This window comes from Chelonia mydas, chromosome 28 (assembly GCF_015237465.2).
Source record: "Chelonia mydas isolate rCheMyd1 chromosome 28, rCheMyd1.pri.v2, whole genome shotgun sequence".
NCBI classification, from domain to species: domain Eukaryota; kingdom Metazoa; phylum Chordata; order Testudines; family Cheloniidae; genus Chelonia; species Chelonia mydas.
Genome location: NC_051268.2, coordinates 3,409,304 through 3,428,160, shown reverse-complemented (window position 1 = coordinate 3,428,160; position 18,857 = coordinate 3,409,304). Strand labels below are relative to the sequence as shown.

General features: G+C 46.7%; 1 protein-coding gene, 1 long non-coding RNA gene and 1 other non-coding gene across 4 annotated transcripts in view; 1 reads left to right on the top strand and 2 right to left on the bottom strand.

Annotated features, from left to right (window-relative positions):
- The window catches only part of LOC102934153 (zinc finger protein 135), a 190,519-nt gene that overhangs the window by 107,146 nt on the left and 64,516 nt on the right, over positions 1 to 18,857 (bottom strand). The window lies entirely within an intron of this gene.
- Positions 12,841 to 18,857, top strand: part of LOC119564619 — a 234,949-nt gene continuing 228,932 nt past the window's right edge. The window contains exon 1 of one of the 2 annotated variants that reach the window (XR_006287766.1): positions 12,841 to 13,340. This is a non-coding gene — a long non-coding RNA (uncharacterized LOC119564619). The remainder of the gene's footprint in view (positions 13,341 to 18,857) is intronic. The other variant, XR_006287765.1, reaches the window with a different exon arrangement.
- On the bottom strand, positions 15,381 to 15,453 carry TRNAK-UUU. Its single transcript has one exon. It is a non-coding gene; the product is annotated as a tRNA-Lys (tRNA).

The following is an 18,857-nucleotide window of genomic DNA, read 5'->3' as shown; positions in this document are numbered from 1 at the left end:
TTTCACATGTCACCATTTGTGCATAGAACTTGGTCCCCAAATACTGTACTACAGATCAAATTTTTTTAATGGTTGAAAGCACCTAGATGCTTTTGAAAATCCCACTAATTCCCTAAAAACCTTTAAAAATCTGGTCCCATGGGCACCATAATATCTTGTATGAAATCCTTCTCAAAGGCAAATTTCTTCTGTAATTTTTACTAAATATGGGCATATAAGCCCAAGGTAGATTGAGAAGTCAAGTATTCAAGAATCATGAGTTATGCACCCAAAAGACATGAAATTAAAATAAATAAATAAATACAGATTGGATTCTTTTTCATCTGCCTTTTTGTTTCTGAGCCTTTATACTTTTGCTGTTCTCTCTCCCAAAGAATCCATACACCTAAAACAGTTATAGATTCCTATAACATTCAGTACCATTTTGGACTTTTGGTAACATGTGACCCCCCCCCCCCAATTCTTTGTAATTGATCATTTATTTTATTTTTGTAAATAATTCTCTAACCTGCAAACAGCAAATGGCACACTTTCCTCTTCTATTCCTTCATTTGCTTAGAACATAAGAACGGCCATACTGGGTCAGACCAAAGGTCCACCTAGCCCAGTGTCCTGTCTTTCGATAGTGGCCAATGCCAGGTGCTTCAGAGGAAATTAACAGAACAGGTCATCATCCAGTGATCCATCCCCAGTCACCCATTCATATACAGTATGAGCTGTGATGGCTTGAGTACAAAAGGGGGTGGAATTCTACTATAGGGTTTTAATTAGACAAAATTCAAAAAACAACTAGAAATCATTGCTCAGTGAAAATACATGGATTGGTATTGCTGTTTGCGGATGTGACATGGGCAGATCAGGTGCCAGCAAAGCCCCAGGCCTCACCAAAAACTCACAGATTCATAGCTGGAAGCCAGGCCAATCCACTTGCATATTAGTAGAGACCAAAGTGATTGTTAAATGTATACAGGTGTATTTGGTGAAAACATAGGGGGATGCTGCGTGCATTGTTTTCACTCATCTCTATTCTGTTACACTGTAAGAGCAAAGATTTACATTGTATATACCCCTGTAACTAATTAATCCATCAAACTAGAAAGACGGCTTGTGTAATGCAAAGGAAGAACTTTAACAAGAAAGTGCTAATTTCAAAGCCAGTAGTCACTGTGTGTGATGATGGGAGATCAAAGACACTAAATGCATTCCTCATTCTCCCTCATCGAAGAAACACCCAGTGTGGGTAGTGACCCTGTCAGCTTGTTTTCTGTGAAAAGGAGCTGTAAGTATGGCCACAAGGAAAAATTCTTCATCTCTGGACTGTTTGGACTCTTGCAGGGTAGAATAACCAACTGAGAAGACAGAGATCCCCAGAGTTACTCTGGGTAGCCCTAAAAGACTTCTGGAAAACTGGCAGATGATGACATATCTCCTACCATTTGCAGTTATAGACTGTGATTCACCGGTACATACAGGTGCTGACTTTCCAATGTGCCGGGGGGTGCTTGGCCCCCTGGCCCTGCCCCAGCCCCTACCCTCACCCGCCCCGCCCCACCCCCTTCCCTGAGCGTGCTGCACCCTCGCCCCTCCCCAAGAGCCTCCCAGGCAGCAAAAAGCAGCTGATTGCAGTGGGTGGGAGGCACAGGGAGGGAGGGGGGACGTTGATCAGCAAGGCCCGCTGGTGGGCAGATGGCCCGGGGGGGGGGGAGAAGGTTCTAATAGGGGGGCTGCCAGTGCGTGCTCAGCACCCACCACTTTTCCCCATGGGTGCTCCTGCCCCAGAGCACCCACAGAGTTGGCACCTCTGTGGCTGTTAACTGCGTTAACTGCTCAGTAACTCTCACATCTTTTCCCTAGCTAAGAAACCTTTCGTTAGTTTACTATAGAGCTGTCAACCAACATTGTCTTTGGTGTGAGATCTAGGATGCAAACTGACCTGGGTGACTGATGGTCTCTTGGTACTAGGTATCACAGGGGGTGGCCGTGTTACTCTGTATCCACAAAAACAACAAGGAGTCCAGTGGCACCTTAAAGACTAACAGATTTATTTGGGCATAAGCGTTCATGGGTAAAAAACCCACTTTTTCAGATGCATGGAGTGAAAATTACAGAGACAGGCATAAATATACAGGCAGTATTGACAAGGCTAATTCAGTCACGGAGGGATGTGGTCCACTCCCAATAATTGATGAGGAGGTGTTAATACCAAGAGAGGGAAAATTACTTTTGTAAAAAATCGCTCACTACAATTTTGGGGTTTCTGTCTCACATTTGACAGTCTGCCCTGAGGTAGGCACTCATAGAATCATAGAATATCAGGGTCGGAAGGGACCTCAGGAGGTCATCTAGTCCAACCCCCTGATCAAAGCAGGACCAATCCCCAACTAAATCATCCCAGCCAGGGCTTTGCAAGCTTGACCTTAAAAATATCTAACGAAGGAGATTCCACCACCTCCCTAGGTAACGCATTCCAGTGTTTCACCACCCTCCTAGTGAAAAAGTTTTTCCTAATATCCAACCTAAACCTCCCCCTCTGCAACTTGAGACCATTACTCCTTGTTCTGTCATCTGCTACCACTGAGAACAGTCTAGATCCATCCTCTCTGGAACCCTCTTTCAGGTAGTTGAAAGCAGCTATCAAATCACCCCTCGTTCTTCTCTTCTGCAGACTAAACAATCCCAGTTCCCTCAGCCTCTCCTCATAAGTCATGTGTTCCAGTCCCCTCATCATTTTTGTTGCCCTCCGCTGGACTCTTTCCAATTTTTCCACATCCTTCTTGTAGTGTGGGGCTCAAAACTGGACACAGTACTCCAGATGAGGCCTCACCAATGTCGAATAGAGGGGAACGATCACGTCCCTCGATCTGTTGGCAATGCCCCTACATATACATCCCAAAATGCCATTGGCCTTCTTGGCAACAAGGGCACACTGTTGACTCATATCCAGCTTCTCGTCCACTGTAACCCCTAGGTCCTTTTCCGCAGAACTGCTGCCGAGCCATTCGGTCCCTAGTCTGTAGCGGTGCATGGGATTCTTCCGTCCTAAGTGCAGGACTCTGCACTTGTCCTTGTTGAACCTTATCAGATTTCTTTTGGCCCAATCCTCTAATTTGTCTAGGGCCCTCTGTATCCTATCCCTACCCTCCAGCATATCTACCTCTCCTCCCAGTTTAGTGTCATCTGCAAACTTGCTCAGGGTGCAATCCACACCATCCTCCAGATCATTTATGAAGATATTGAACAAAACCGCCCCGAGGACCGACCCTTGGGGCACTCCACTTGATACCGGCTGCCAACTAGACATGGAGCAATTGATCACTACCCATTGAGCCCGACGATCTAGCCAACTTTCTATCCACCTTATAGTCCATTCATCCAGCCAATACTTTAACTTGCTGGCAAGAATACTGTGGGAGACTGTCAAAAGCTTTGCTGAAGTCAAGGAACAATACGTCCACCACTTTCCCCTCATCCACAGAGCCAGTTATCTCGTCATAGAAGGCAATTAGATTAGTCAGGCATGACTTGCCCGTGGTGAATCCATGCTGACTGTTCCTGGTCACTTTCCTCTCCTCTAAGTGCTTCAGAATTGATTCCTTGAGGACCTGCTCCATGATTTTTCCAGGGACTGAGGTGAGGCTGACTCATGGCCATGAGCATGATCATGGATACCCAGGATAACATAACTGAGAAATAAAGTTAAATTATAATAGTGGGGGGAGGGGGGTGTCTGTGTGTGTGCAATATTTTAAATTTATACTCATTTGTCATGTAGCTGCTTTCCCATCAGCATAACACCATTGCAGTGAGGGTTAAGTTAGTACAAATTTTCCACACCCAAGTGACATAGTTATACTGACATAAATTTGTAGTGTAGACCAGAGCTTGGGCTCCTATTTTGGTGGCTCTGGGCCTACTGCACCCTAAAGTACAAAAAGACAAATAAAAACAACCCAAAATTATTATTTTTTTAAATATCATGACTTGTTGATGTATAATTCATGTTTGAATTCTTGTGGTTGTTGATCTATTTTGGAGTTGGAGATGTATGTTCAGCAAAAATTACAGTAGATGTTTGCTTTTGAGAAGGATTTCATAGGAGATAGTATAGTGCCTTTAGTGAATATTTGGAAGCCAAGTCCTACAAATAAGCAGTGACATGTGAAAAAGCATTGAGGGCTGGATTGAGAGGCAAAGGAACCATTGAGAAAGGCAATCCCCCTTCGTGGATCAAATGAAAATGAAGAAAAGCTTTGAGACCAGTCAAGGAAATCGATCAGCCTGGAAGTCACATGACCCAAAAGAATAAACATGTGGTGTAGAACTAGAACAAAAATTGAAAATCACAGTAAAAATATAGGCAGTGTGCAGGCCTGACTTGACATAACTAACTTGTCTCATGTTGTAGCGGGAATACCTGGGCGAATGGGGAACACCTGGGGGAATGGAAGGTTAAGTTGTCAATACGAGCTTGACAAACAGCATGCTGGAGTCTGTGCCAGCTACGACAGAGTCTATGATTCTATCAGCAGCAAGACCCTGATGGTTGGGACTATGGACAAGATAAACCTGAAGTGTAAAGATCTGGTTCCACGTGAACAGCATACGGACAGAGCATGCTGCACAGGGATTTGTTCCTGCAAAGTAACTAAGCCAATCCAAAAATGGGTGATTTAACGATACAGCAAATGCAATGTAACGTGTAAATGTATATAGAGGAAGAGGTCGTCCGCGTAACTTTGGATGGGTGGTACACCCTATCCCCACCCACTACACTTGAGTCTGATCAACTCAGCATAGCTCAGCAGTGTGCAAACGGCAGGAACCTGAATGACATAATCCAGAGTCATACGGAGTGTTTGGGAAGCGGGTGCTGAGATACACCATCCTGTGGGAGGTGAAATAAAAAAGCCCCTCTGCCCACTCACCAGAGTTTTGCAAACACGGCAGGTAGCTCATCCCATCTAGGTAAATTTTATCCCTTCCAACCCTCCCTGGGCCAGGGTTTCCCCTCTGCTACTATCCGGCGGTGCCTCAATCCTGTTCTTGATCCCGGTTCCTACTCTCAACTCTGTCCCTGATTTGCACTTCAACCCCTCTCCTTCCCCTGCTTCAAGCTGTGCAGCCAGTTTGTCCTCTCCCTACCCCTCCCCTCTGATTGTTGCCCCCCCCGCTTTGCCCCATGAGCAGCAGGGAGCAGATTGCTACCCCAAGGCAGACAGGACAAGGGCAGCAGATGTTACTGAGCATCCTCAGTTCCAGTGATGCAGGGGTGCTGAAAAAATTTGTACAGCCTATCCCTCACCTTAAATTTGTATCTATGGCCTTTCACATAAAAATACATATTCCCAAAGCCACCATATAAGAGGGAGATACTTGGACCATAATGGCCTTTAGTTTATTGACCATCGGGGCAGACTGCAAGACTCTTTTTCCCTATCTAGAAGAAGTTTTGGGACTGGTGTCCAACCTTCTTAACATTTGTTTTTGCCACTGCATAGCAAAGAAACACGTGGAAGCAGGAGAGAAATTGATCTTAGCCCACTGAGCTCCTCCTAACTGCAGTCTAGTGCACAGGACCAAAATTTGTCTGACAAAGCCTGTGTTAAATGCCAGGATCTTCTGCAGAAGTAGCTCTGTGGCATCTCGCCTTGCCAGTTCACACCCTAACAGGGAGTGAGCGTAGGGGGAAGGACTGCAGCTGTAGTTGACGCCATAGCACTGATCTCAGCTCTGAGCAGTGGGGATCTCTTTACTCTGATAGCAATCCCGCAGGAGTCTGGCTAAGCAGAACTGAGTCAACTTCTGACATATTACAAAAAATGCTTCCACAGTAGTAAAGATACTTATCTGCAACAGGAAAGGAGAGAACTTTCTTTCTGTTCTGTAAGCAGCTAGCGATTAGATGAGAGCACAGGGCTAGATCTCAACATCACTTTTAAATAGTTAATGAGACAGTTTCTATTAACATGTACGGAAAAAATATCAGGATGCTAGAGTCTTTATTCAGTAACCCTTTTATTTAAGAAAAAGGCCTATTCCAAATAAGACATTGTAAATATCTTCAATTATAGTTTCTTCATTTGTGGAAAAGATTTCTTCTTATTGCTAAACAAAAACTCAATGCAGCTTGCAGTCACAAAAAAAGGGTGTAAATAACATTTTAAATCTTATAAGACAGACGACAAAGTGTTTGATTATAAACACCCCCTCCCAGCAGCAGTGTGAGACAGTTCCTGAATATAAAAAAAGCTTATTAAGATCTAGAAAGAGTTTTCGACAACTAACTTATAAAAATAACGTAGGCACTAAACCACTAGAGAACTTCTCAGGAGGACACTTTGGATCCTACTGCTTACTTCTTATAAGGAAGTGCTAGTGGATTGCAAGGAAACAAACGTGATTTCTTATTCTCTCATTGAGAGAATTTTTAGCAAATCAGTAGTGAGTATTCTGAGCATCTTTGGAACCACATGTAAATTTACATTACTTTTAGTTTTCTCTTAGGGGAGACACTAGATATCAAGCTTGTGGTAAGAATACACATTGTGGAGCCGGGAACAAAAGTTGGCTTCTTTCTGTAGTATCACTTAAAAAAAAAAAAAAATCTGTAAATGGAGAGTAAATTTGAAGAAAGGTCACATGAAACCAAAACTATAACTGGGTTCAAAAAAGAATGAGATAAATTCATGGAGGATAGCTAGGATGGCCAGGGATACAACCCCATGCTCCAAGCGTCCCTAATCTCTGATTGCCAGAAATTGGGACTGGCTGACGGGATGATGGATCATTTGATAACTGCCCTGTTCTGTTTATTCCCTTTGAAGCACTTGGCTAGATGGACCATTGGCCTGACCCAGTATTGATGTTTTTATGAAGAATCTACAGCATTTCACCTAGTGTCTGGCATCTTTAGATTTGTGTTTAAAGAGTAATATGCACTCCATGATGGAAACTTGTAAGTAGGGATCTGAAGAGGCTCTCTTGCTGTCAGCAGTTAAAACCACAACACACACTCCAAACCATGCCACGCTCTGATGGTGACTATGTTCTTTAAGGGGAAACATTTAGCACTGTGGAGAGGCTGAATAAGGACCTAGCTGCATGTTCAGAAGAGCAAGTAGTTTTGATGCTGCCAACTACCTTGCTTGCTTCAGAAGCCATTTTCAAGGGCAAGGGCAATGATCCACCTCTGGTCTTTCCGCTTTACTCAAATGCAGTGGATTCCTACTACAAGACCAGCTCAACAGAGGAAAGAAGTTGTAGCGAAAGTAACACCAGTTGCCTGAGAGGGGTCTATTTTCACTCCAGAAATTTCAGTACAGATGTATGACATTTATCTCCTAACTTTTCCATAAAAAGAAAAGGAGGACTTGTGGCATCTTAGAGACTAACAAATTTATTTGAACATAGCTTTCGTGAGCTCTGTAGCTCACGACAGCTTATGCTCAAATAAATTTGTTAGTCTCTAAGGTGCCACAAGTCCTCCTTTTCTTTTTGCGGATACAGACTAACACGGCTGCTACTCTGAAACCTAACTTTTCCATGATTTTCTTCCCATGTCTTCTGCAAAAGGAAGATAAACAATTAAAGTTATTAAAGGCATAGATCCAAAGTTGTATAAGATGTTAGTCTACATATAGCACAGCACCCAACTGTAGGGCTATCAGGCCCCTTCCCCCCCACGTCCAGTAAACTGCACGAGTTAAACATCATCATTGTATGAAGCCATCAGGAATTTGGGTCAAGCTATAACAGATCTACATACAATGACATTCTGGAACTGAACTTCGCTTAATATTCACTTAATTGTCACTCCCCAAAAAGCAGGGAAGTGACCAACCTGCCGAATGCCTCTGAAAAAGCCTCAATCCCAGCTGTTAGGCTGGGTAACTCAGCAAGAATAAAACCAAGTTGTTGCAGCTGCTTGAATACCAAGTACATAAATGCATTGTTAGCTAAATGCAATAGTATGCGTGAGCACTGAAGTCACCAAAATGAGGATTGTATAATAACCTTTATTTCCCCCTCCTAAGAACCTTATGGCTGTGATATGAACTCTCAAAAGCATGAGCCTTCACTGCCAAGGAGCTCTCCCAGAGAGTTCTGAAAAATACGGTTTCCAAACAATCCTGCTTGTAAGGCTCTCTCTCCTTTAGTACTTGAATAGTAGGGTACTGGCATAAAAGCAAAACCTTAGTTTAAGAGTTTATCTCCACCTAAAATCAACTGTTTGTGACATGAGAATTAACTGCAGTCTTGGAACACTGAAGAGAGACAAAAAATACAGGATGTATTAGAGGCAAAATTGTTTCCAGGAATGATTTATGAAGTGTCAGTCATTCTTTAAAAAAAAAGAAAAGGAGTACTTGTGGCACCTTAGAGACTAACCAGTTTATTTGAGCATGAGCTTTCGTGAGCTACAGCTCACTTCATCGGATGCATAGCATATCGTGGAAACTGCAGAAGACATTATATACACACAGAGACCATGAAACAAAACTTCCTCCCACCCCACTCTCCTGCTGGTAACAGCTTATCTAAAGTGATCATCAAGTATGCACGGGCTGAAATTGTGGAAAAGCAGCATCACTTGCCCCATAACCTCAGCCGTGCAGAACACAATGCCATCCACAGCCTCAGAAACAACTCTGACATCATAATCAAAAAGGCTGACAAAGGAGGTGCTGTTGTCATCATGAATAGGTCGGAATATGAACAAGAGGCTGCTCGGCAGCTCTCCAACACCACTTTCTACAAGCCATTACCCTCTGATCCCACTGAGAGTTACCAAAAGCATCTACAGCATTTGCTCAAGAAACTTCCTGAAAAAGCACAAGATCAAATCCGCCCAGACACACCCCTGGAACCCCGACCTGGGATATTCTATCTACTACCCAAGATCCATAAAGCTGGAAATCCTGGGCGCCCCATCATCTCAGGCATTGGCACCCTGACAGCAGGATTGTCCGGCTATGTAGACTCACTCCTCAGGCCCTACGCTACCAGCACTCCCAGCTACCTTCGAGACACCACTGACTTCCTGAGGAAACTACAATCCATTGGTGATCTTCCTGATAACACCATCCTGGCTACTATGGATGTAGAAGCCCTCTACACCAACGTTCCACACAAAGATGGACTACAAGCCATCAAGAACACTATCCCCGATAATGTCACGGCTAACCTGGTGGCTGAACTTTGTGACTTTGTCCTTACCCATAACTATTTTACATTTGGGGACAATGTATACCTTCAGATCAGCGGCACTGCTATGGGTACCCGCATGGCCCCACAGTATGCCAACATTTTTATGGCTGATTTAGAACAACGCTTCCTCAGCTCTCGTCCCCTAACGCCCCTACTTTACTTGCGCTATATTGATGACATCTTCATCATCTGGACCCATGGAAAAGAAGCCCTTGAGGAATTCCACCATGATTTCAACAATTTCCATCCCACCATCAACCTCAGCCTGGTCCAGTCCACACAAGAGATCCACTTCCTGGACACTACAGTGCTAATAAACGATGGTCACATCAACACCACCCTATACCGGAAACCTACTGACCGCTATTCCTACCTACATGCCTCCAGCTTTCACCCTGACCACACCACACGATCCATCGTCTACAGCCAAGCTCTGCGATACAACCGCATTTGCTCCAACCCCTCAGACAGAGACAAACACCTACAAGATCTCTATCAAGCATTGTTACAACTACAATACCCACCTGCGGAAGTGAAGAAACAGATTGATAGAGCCAGAAGAGTTCCCAGAAGTCACCTACTACAGGACAGGCCTAACAAAGAAAATAACAGAACGCCACTACCCGTCACCTTCAGCCCCCAACTAAAACCCCTCCAACGCATTATTAAGGATCTACAACCTATCCTGAAGGATGACCCAACACTCTCACAAATCTTGGGAGAAAGGCCAGTCCTTGCCTACAGACAGCCCCCCAACCTGAAGCGAATACTCACCAACAACCACATACCACACAACAGAACCACTAACCCAGGAACCTATCCTTGCAACAAAGCCTATTGCCAACTGTGCCCACATATCTATTCAGGGGACACCATCACAGGGCCTAACAACATCAGCCACACTATCAGAGGCTCGTTCACCTGCACATCCACCAATGTGATATATGCCATCATGTGCCAGCAATGCCCCTCTGCCATGTACATTGGTCAAACTGGACAGTCTCTACGTAAAAGAATAAATGGACACAAATCAGATGTTAAGAATTATAACATTCATAAACCAGTCGGAGAACACTTCAATCTCTCTGGTCACGCAATCACAGACATGAGGGTCGCTATCTTAAAGCAAAAAAACTTCAAATCCAGACTCCAGCGAGAAACTGCTGAATTGGAATTCATTTGCAAATTGGATACTATTAATTTGGGCTTGAATAGAGACTGGGAGTGGCTAAGTCATTATGCAAGGTAGCCTATCTCCCCTTGTTTTTTTCCTACAAACCCCCCCCAAGACGTTCTGGTTAAACTTGGATTTATGCTGGAAATGGCCCACCTTGATTGCTGTGCACATTGTAAGATGAGCTATTGCCAGCAGGAGAGTGAGTTTGTGTGTGTGGTTTTTGGAGGGGGGTGTGTGGGGGGGGGGGGTGAGAAAACCTGGATTAGTGCTGGAAATGAGCCACCTTGATTATCATGCGCATTATAAAGAGAGGTTTCAAAGAGGGATGGGCTATTACCAGCAGGAGAGTGAGTTTGTATGTGTGTGGGGGGGGGGGGGAAGGGTGAGAAAACCTGGATTTGTGCTGGAAATGGCCCTACTTGATGATCACTTTAGATAAGCTGTTACCAGCAGGAGAGTGGGGTGGGAGGAAGTTTTGTTTCATGGTCTCTGTGTGTATATAATGTCTTCTGCAGTTTCCACGATATGCTATGCATCCGATGAAGTGAGCTGTAGCTCACGAAAGCTCATGCTCAAATAAACTGGTTAGTCTCTAAGGTGCCACAAGTACTCCTTTTCTTTTTACGAATACAGACTAACACGGCTGTTACTCTGAAACCAGTCATTCTTTAGTTTTCCAACAGTAACTAGTTTTCATGATACGTATTTAATGGGACTAAGCACTAACTGAATTTCCTCAGGTTTAAGGGTTTACTTAGAAATTAAAATATAGTTTTTCCTGGGAGGAGATAGTAGAATAAGAAGGGGATAAAAAACGGATGCTACTAACCTTTGCATTGATAAGGTCAATGGAGAATTCAAGGGCAGATCCACTCCATTCTCCACTGACATTATCTTTTGTTGTAAGTTACCGCTGAGACAAAGGAAAACTCTTGTCCACTCTGACCATTATGGGATCCATGGGTGATATCAGGAGGTGGAAGACAATGTATTGCTGAAGCAAAATATGTCAACATGAAAATTAAAGTTTTCAGTTCACCTTCAATGTAGAGCGTTTTCACTAAGAAAGTTGTCTCAAATCCCCCCAAAAAGCTATTTAGCCATTTGGAAGTGTACTTTACATTGCATTTTAACATTTGAAGCAATACCCCCTTTCAGATTCTGAAGGTTTTCCAGCTTTTAGGCTCGACCCAACCCAGTACGTCCATTGCTCAAAGAGGATGCGCCATAAAACACCAGCTCTGGATGATGACCTTAACAGAGCATGCCTCTTCCCAACATTAGCCTCAGGGAGCCGGAATCTCTAGGGGTAGTATTGTTCCACCAGCAGAAAACTAAGCTAGAACATTTCTTGTAGCAGCAGCTGATTCTAGATGGGACATCAGTAGCATGATTGACAGACCAAGCCCAGAAAGCATCCAAGAGATCAAATTAAAGTAGAGGCAAATTAATTGTGATTCACTCCAAAACAGCCTCAGATTTTAAGTGGATAGTCAGATTTGGGAAGGGTCATGACTTCTTGAGGTCATTATTATGCCTTTTACTTAATGAACAGCAGGATTACATAGATACAATAGCGAAGAGGAGCCAGGAGGCCTATTGGATTATGAATATTTAACAGTGCCAGGTGTCATCCAGCCACCATGGTGAACCACAGTATGATTTCACTCCTCCCTCCAACAAAACTGTCATTTGGATTAAATGCCAAAGTAAGAACAGACTGGCTTCTCTGAAGCACCAGCTATGTTGCATCATCGCCAGATACGAACCGTTCTTAAAACCAGGAAATTAGTTTACCTTGGCCAAGTGGAACCTCCTTATCCCAATCAACTCCATTTCCCAGAGGCACACACTCGCATAATGTTAACTCCTGTTGCAAACCACAGCACACGCTGGCAAACAGGTCTGTCTCAAAGGAAGGTGTGCTCTGCTTAATTTGCATTTAAGCAGTAAGCAGTCCTCAAGCAGGAAGAAAGAAAGAAAAACAGCTCCAAAAAAGTGAGGAAAAGCAGCAGGGAAGAGCTTTCCCTATTGATTTTTTTTGTCAACTGGGAATGGTTTTCAAAGGGGCAGGACGGACACTATAACAAGGAGGGCGTTAGGATGCTGGCTTTTGTGGGATCCAATGGAGAGTGCCAGTTCAGGACAAATTGCTGAGAGCAGGGCGGTTACAGCCCAAGGCTGGGGTCTCTGTGCACACCAAGGCAAACCAAACCCGCCGAACAGAGAGGACTTCGGTCTCACCCCCCGGGCTAACCACAAGTCACACGAGCAATTCCCTCGGACACTCCAGTTTCCCAGTACCCTCACCAGGGCCACTCGTCATGGGGCCAAACGGTTATGAAAACCCAGACCCCAGGAAAAGGGATCTCCGAGCCCAGAGGGCCCAGCCCCAGGGAGGCTGAAGACACCGATGGGAGGGGATTGGACTAGACACCTCCTGAGGTCCCTTCCAGCCCTGATCCTCTAGGGTCCTAACCCCCTCCCCCGCTCGGCTGACCCCGCAGCCCTCCCTTACCTGTGCCGGGAGGGCGGAAGCGCCCCCCCCCCGGGGCAGGCTGGGAGATGTAGTTCCTGACCCTCCTGGGAGCGGAAGTGACGTTCGGAGGGGGGGACAGAGGACGAGAGGGGCTGCGAGGGCGCGCGGGGCGCTGCGGCTCTGCCTGGCTCGTGCGGGGCCGTTGGAGCCTCTCCTGGGGCCGCAGGAGCGTTTTGTGTCTCCCGGCTCTGGGCATGCGCAGATCGGGGGGGGGGTGGGAGAGAGTCGGGCATGCGCAGAGGCAGAGCTCGCCCGCGGCTGCGCACCCGAGGCTGCGGGGCCGGGCTGCGCCGAAGGGTCTGTGCGGGGGAGACCTTCATTCCCCCCCCCGTGCCCGGCCCGGGCCCCGCTCCCGCCGGAGCCGCCCTGGGGCCGCCCCGGGCCCTGCCCGCCCCGTTGCGGCGCTGCAGCCTCCAGGTACCGGAGCGAGCCCCGGGGCCGGGCGGTGACTCTGCCCCAGTGTCCGGGGGGGGGACCCGGCATCTCGCAGCGCCGGGATCTGCTCCCGGGGGGGCTCGGAGCTGCGGTCCCCGCAGGAGCCCAACGCCCCCGGCCCGGCTCTGCCCTGGGGCACCCGGGGGGTCCGGGGGGGGGGGACCGGGCACCCGGGGGGTCCGGGGGGGGACACCAGCCCCCCCCCGGGGTCCCTGCGTGGGGCCGGCCGGGGGCTGCCGGGCATGGGGGAGGAGACCTGGGGAAAGGGGCGGAGGGAAAATGTTGGCGCAGCCCGACATGGCCGGGGGGGAGAAGAGCCGGGGCCCCCCCGAGGGGCGGGGAGGGAAAGGGGGGGCTGAGATCCCCTCGGATTTACCGCTGCCCATGTCCAGTTCAAATCTCAGGTTTGGGGTGTTCCTCCGGCCCCCCCATTTTACCTGCAGTGACGTGTCCTTGTTTAGGTGGGATATTGTTCCCCTGAGTGGTTTCTGAAATGGGAAGAGGGTTAATGGGCAGAGGCAGGCAGAGCCCTGAGACAGGGATTGGGCTGGGGGGGCCGCTCTCTGCTGGCCACAGGGCCTGGAAAGGCCCAGAAAGGGAAAAGAGCAAGCGTCCCCCATGGAGACGGCCCAGTCCTAGGTTTCCCAGTCCCCTCTACTTCCCCCTCCCTCACCCTGCCCAACGCAGCAGCCCTCCCCACCCACATCTGCTAGTCACATTCTCAGACCCCACTGCCAGCCCCTCCCCACAGCCAGTGAGATCAGGTCCCCCAGTGTGCTGGGCACTGCACAAACCCTGACCAAGTTTGGGGCACTCTTTGTCCCAGGGACTGCAGAGACCCCTACAGAGAGCAGGGAACTTGTTGTGCCAGGCCCTGCATCAATACCAAGTGAAATCAGGCTCCCATTGTGTCAGTTACTGCAAAGACAGCAAACAAAATCAGCGACCTTGTTGTTCCTGGAACTGCTGAGACCCCAACTGATTTCTGAGACCTGTTCTGCCAGGTGCGGCAGAGACCCAGAGGTGAAAGTAAGCCTGTACGCCCTGGTACGGCGTACAGTGAAATCGCATCTTCCGCGGGGGTTAGGTTCTAAAGTCAGTGCGTAAGGCGAAAATAGCGTATAGTCAAAAAGAGAGAGAGAGGGAAGAATGAAAGAATAAAAAAGGGAGAAAGACAACTTCAACGTTGTTATGCGCAAACCAGAGTGCGGCAGGGTGGCCAGGAGCATTGTCTACGGTCAGCAACACTTTAAAGTCAAGTCCTTTCTCTTCGAGTTACCGCTTGACCTCTGGAATGAAACACTTGTGGAACCAATCCAGAAATAATGCTGCTGTCACCCAAGCCTTTTTATTTGGTTGCCAGAACACAGGCAGGAGATTTTTGTTCTTGCCTTTTAGGGTATGGGGATTTGCAGCCCTGTAGAGCAAGCCCAGCTTCATTAAATGCCCAGCCACATTGCCACAAAACAACACAGTCTTTAGCTGGTTTGAAGCCAGGGGCTTGTCTTTCTGATTTTGAAGTGTAAGTGTGGTTGGGCATTTTTTTCCAGAAGAGCCCAGTCTCGTCAGCATTAAAAACTTGTTCCGGAAGATAGCCCTTTTCTTCTATGATTTTCTTTAATTGTTCAGGGTAGGCTTTTGCTGCCTCTTCATTGACAGATGCAGCTTCACCAGTAGTCTGCACGTTTTTGAGGTTGAAGCGGTTCCTAAAATTGTTCAGCCAACCTTGGCCGGCTTGAATTCCTTCTCATTAGAAGGCTGTCCCTCTTCAGGGGGAGGTTTCAACAGCGCATAGAGGCTAAGAGCCTTTTCTTGCAATGTGTTGCCATCGATAGGCACATGTTTACGGTTCATGTCTTCCAGCCATAAGTTTAATGCCTTTTCAGTCTTCACTAAAGTCTTATCATAGAATATCAGGGTTGGAAGGGACCTCAGGAGTGAGCTATCCCTCCCCTCAAGGAGGGTCCTCAAGAGATGCCTTCTGAAGTTCTTGGGGGATATCGCAGGGGGAAAGTGTCCCTCTGCCTGACCAGGGACTTGAAACCTGGACCCTCAGTTTAAAACTCTGATGCTCTACCAACTGAGCTAGCCAGGCTCACTTATCACACATCTGGCTCGTCACCTTAGCAGTAGTGGCATCAACTGCTCCAGTGGCTTGACGAATTTCTCTCTCTCTCATCTTGATGGCATGGATGCGAGATTTGTTGCAGCCATATTTGTGCGCCACGTTGAAGACCGACATACTGTCTCTCAGGAAGTCCAACACAGCCAGTTTTTCCTCCAGCGTTGGAAGAGATCGCTATTTCTTTGGTTGAGCACTAGATGAAGTAGTTGGCTTGTGTTTAGGGGCATGTTGTACGAAAAATACGTATCTTTAAACACTAGAATCACACTCAGCGCCATGAGATGCTCACCGGATCAGCAGGCAGAGATTGATCCAGCGGGGGTCGATTTATCACATCTAGTCTAGACGCGATAAATCGACCCCTGAGCACTCTCCTGTCGACTCCTGTACAGTACTCCACCGCTGCGAGTTATTGTTATTGTTTTTTTTGTTTTTTTTTTTTTTTGCTGAACGTGTATAGTTGAATTCGCATAAGTTAAATGCACATATGATGCGACTCCACTGTACCGGCAAGCAGCAGAGGTGAGTTATATTGGCTCATAGCTCCAGCAATATTGAGGGCCCAGGGGCCCGGCTCCACCAATGTTCGGGGCTGGGTCTCCCCCCGGTCCCTTACACCAGGGGTTCCCAACCTTTTTCTTTCTGAGGCCCCCGCAACATGCTATAAAAACTCCACGGCCCACTTGGGCCACAATACTGGTTTTCCGCATATAAAAGCGAGGGCTGGCTTTAGAGGATAGGAAGCAGGGCAACTGCCTGGGTCCCCATGCCACAGGACCCCCACAAAGCTACATTGCTTAGGCTTTGGCTTCAGCCCCGGGTGGTGGAGCTCAGGGCCCCAGACTTCATAACCTTTACAGAGATATGTTACATGGCATATGTAGCATAAAACACATTCTAGTTGTGTCATGTATACAGTTGTAACTATATTTCCATAAAGCCTTATGGGGCACCGTCACACCTATATTAAGATGTATTTGAAAGGAAATGAGAGTTGTTTACAAAGTTAAAGCAGGTAATCGTATAGATGCAGACCAGTTACAGTCTTAAATTCCAAAAGGTAATAGAAGCTTCTATAATAAGCAAGCTCTATATATTATTTAGGATTAACCCAAGCTAAGCAGTTGGGGATATCTAGCTTATGCCTAGAAACTTTGACCCCCAGAGTCCAAGCAGCATACAGAAAATCAGTTCCTTCTGTTTGGGGCTTTTTATCCCCTTCCTGCCAGGGAAAGTCAAGAGCACAACAACAGTCTTTTGCCTTTCTTTAACATCCCATAATAGTCTGTCTGGTGTTGATAGACCTTTCCTGCCTGGCAGCATATAATGCATTCTGTTGCCAATCAGCACTTCACATAGGTAAAGTCTCTCTCCTGTCCAGTGATTTACAGAGCCACAGAGGCTCACAATGCAACTAGTCAGATATTAACCCAGGCAGCAACTCACAAGCATTCAATAAAGTCTCAACACAAAACACGTTCTTATAATTCTCATACCTGTTCTAAGAATACTAACACAGATGAGCCAGACTGATTCCAGCTCTGCGTTTGTCCATGTTCAGTTTAGACATGGGGGCTTTTGCAAGAGCTAACACCTCATCTGCTAGTGCCACAGGCAGGATGAGCAGGGATGGTGTCTCTAGCCTCTGTTTGCCAGAAGCTGGGAATGGGTGACAAGGGATGGATCCCTCGATGATGACCTGTTCTGTTCATTCCCTCTGAAGCACCTGGGATTGGCCACTGAGCTAGACGGACCATTGGTCTGATGCAATGGGCCTTTCTTATGCATCCAATGAAGTGAGCTGTAGCTCACAAAAGCTTATGCGCAAATAAATTTGTTAGTCTCTAAGATGCCACAAGTCCTCCTTTTCTTTTTGCGAATACAGACTAACACGGCTGCTACTCTGAAACCTGTCATTATGCAAGACATTGAATTTAGCCGTATGGCGTGGAAATCTATCAGCTTCATGAAAAAACTCATACAGATACAGACAGACATCATCTTCCTTTCCAAGTGCAAACAGATGGACATCATACCAAAAGGACTGAAGGTAAAAAATCCATTACAATCCAGATACCATACAGACTATGCTGACAGCTTATGCCACACGCTCTCAAAGAAACTGCGGAACCACCTGCTCAACATCCTCTCAGCAAACAGGGAGAGATTAAGAATGAGCTCTCAAAACTGGATACTCTCATAAAAAACCAACCTTCTACGCAAACTTCCTCGTGGCTGGACTTCACAAAAACTAGACAAGCCATTTACAACACACTTTGCTTCTCTACAAAAGAAAAAGGACACTAAACTATCTAAACTACTACATGCCATAAGGGGCCACAACAGTGGTTCCCTTAACCCACCCAGCAATATTGTTAATCTATCCAACTATACTCTTAGCCCAGCAGAAGATTCTGTCCTATCGCAGGGCCTCTCCTTCTGCCCCTCCACCCCCACGAACATGATACAGTTCTGTGGTGACCTAGAATCCTATTTTCGACATCTCTGACTGAAGGAATATTTCCAACACACCTCTAAACAACATACTAACGCACAGAGACCTTCCTACCAAGACTACAAAAAGAAGGATTCTGAGTGGACTCCTCCTGAAGGTCGAAACGACAGACTGGACTTCTACATAGAATGCTTCCGCTGACGTGCACGGGCTGAAATTGTGGAAAAGTAGCATCACTTGCCCCATAACCTCAGCCGTGCAGAACACAATGCCATCCACAGCCCCAGAAACAACTCTGACATCATAATCAAAAAGGCTGACAAAGGAGGTGCTGTCGTCATCATGAATAGGTTGGAATATGAACAAGAGGCTGCTAGGCAGCTCTCCAACACGACTTTCTACAAGCCATTACCCTCTGATCCCACTGAGGGTTACCAAAAGAAACTACAGCATTTGCTCAAGAAACTCCCTGAAAAAGCACAAGAACAAATCCGCACAGACACACCCCTGGAACCCCGACCTGGGGTATTCTATCTGCTACCCAAGATCCATAAACCTGGAAATCCTGGACGCCCCATCATCTCAGGCATTGGCACTCTGACAGCAGGATTGTCTGGCTACGTAGACTCCCTCCTCAGACCCTACACTACCAGCACTCCCAGCTATCTTCGAGACACCACTGACTTCCTGAGGAAACTACAATCCATTGGTGATCTTCCTGAAAACACCATCCTGGCCACTATGGGTGTAGAAGCCCTTTACACCAACATTCCACACAAAGATGGACTACAGGCCGTCAGGAACAGTATCCCCGATAATGTCATGGCAAACCTGGTGGCTGAACTTTGTGACTTTGTCCTTACCCATAACTATTTCACATTTGGGGACAATGTATGCCTTCAAATCAGCGGCACTACTA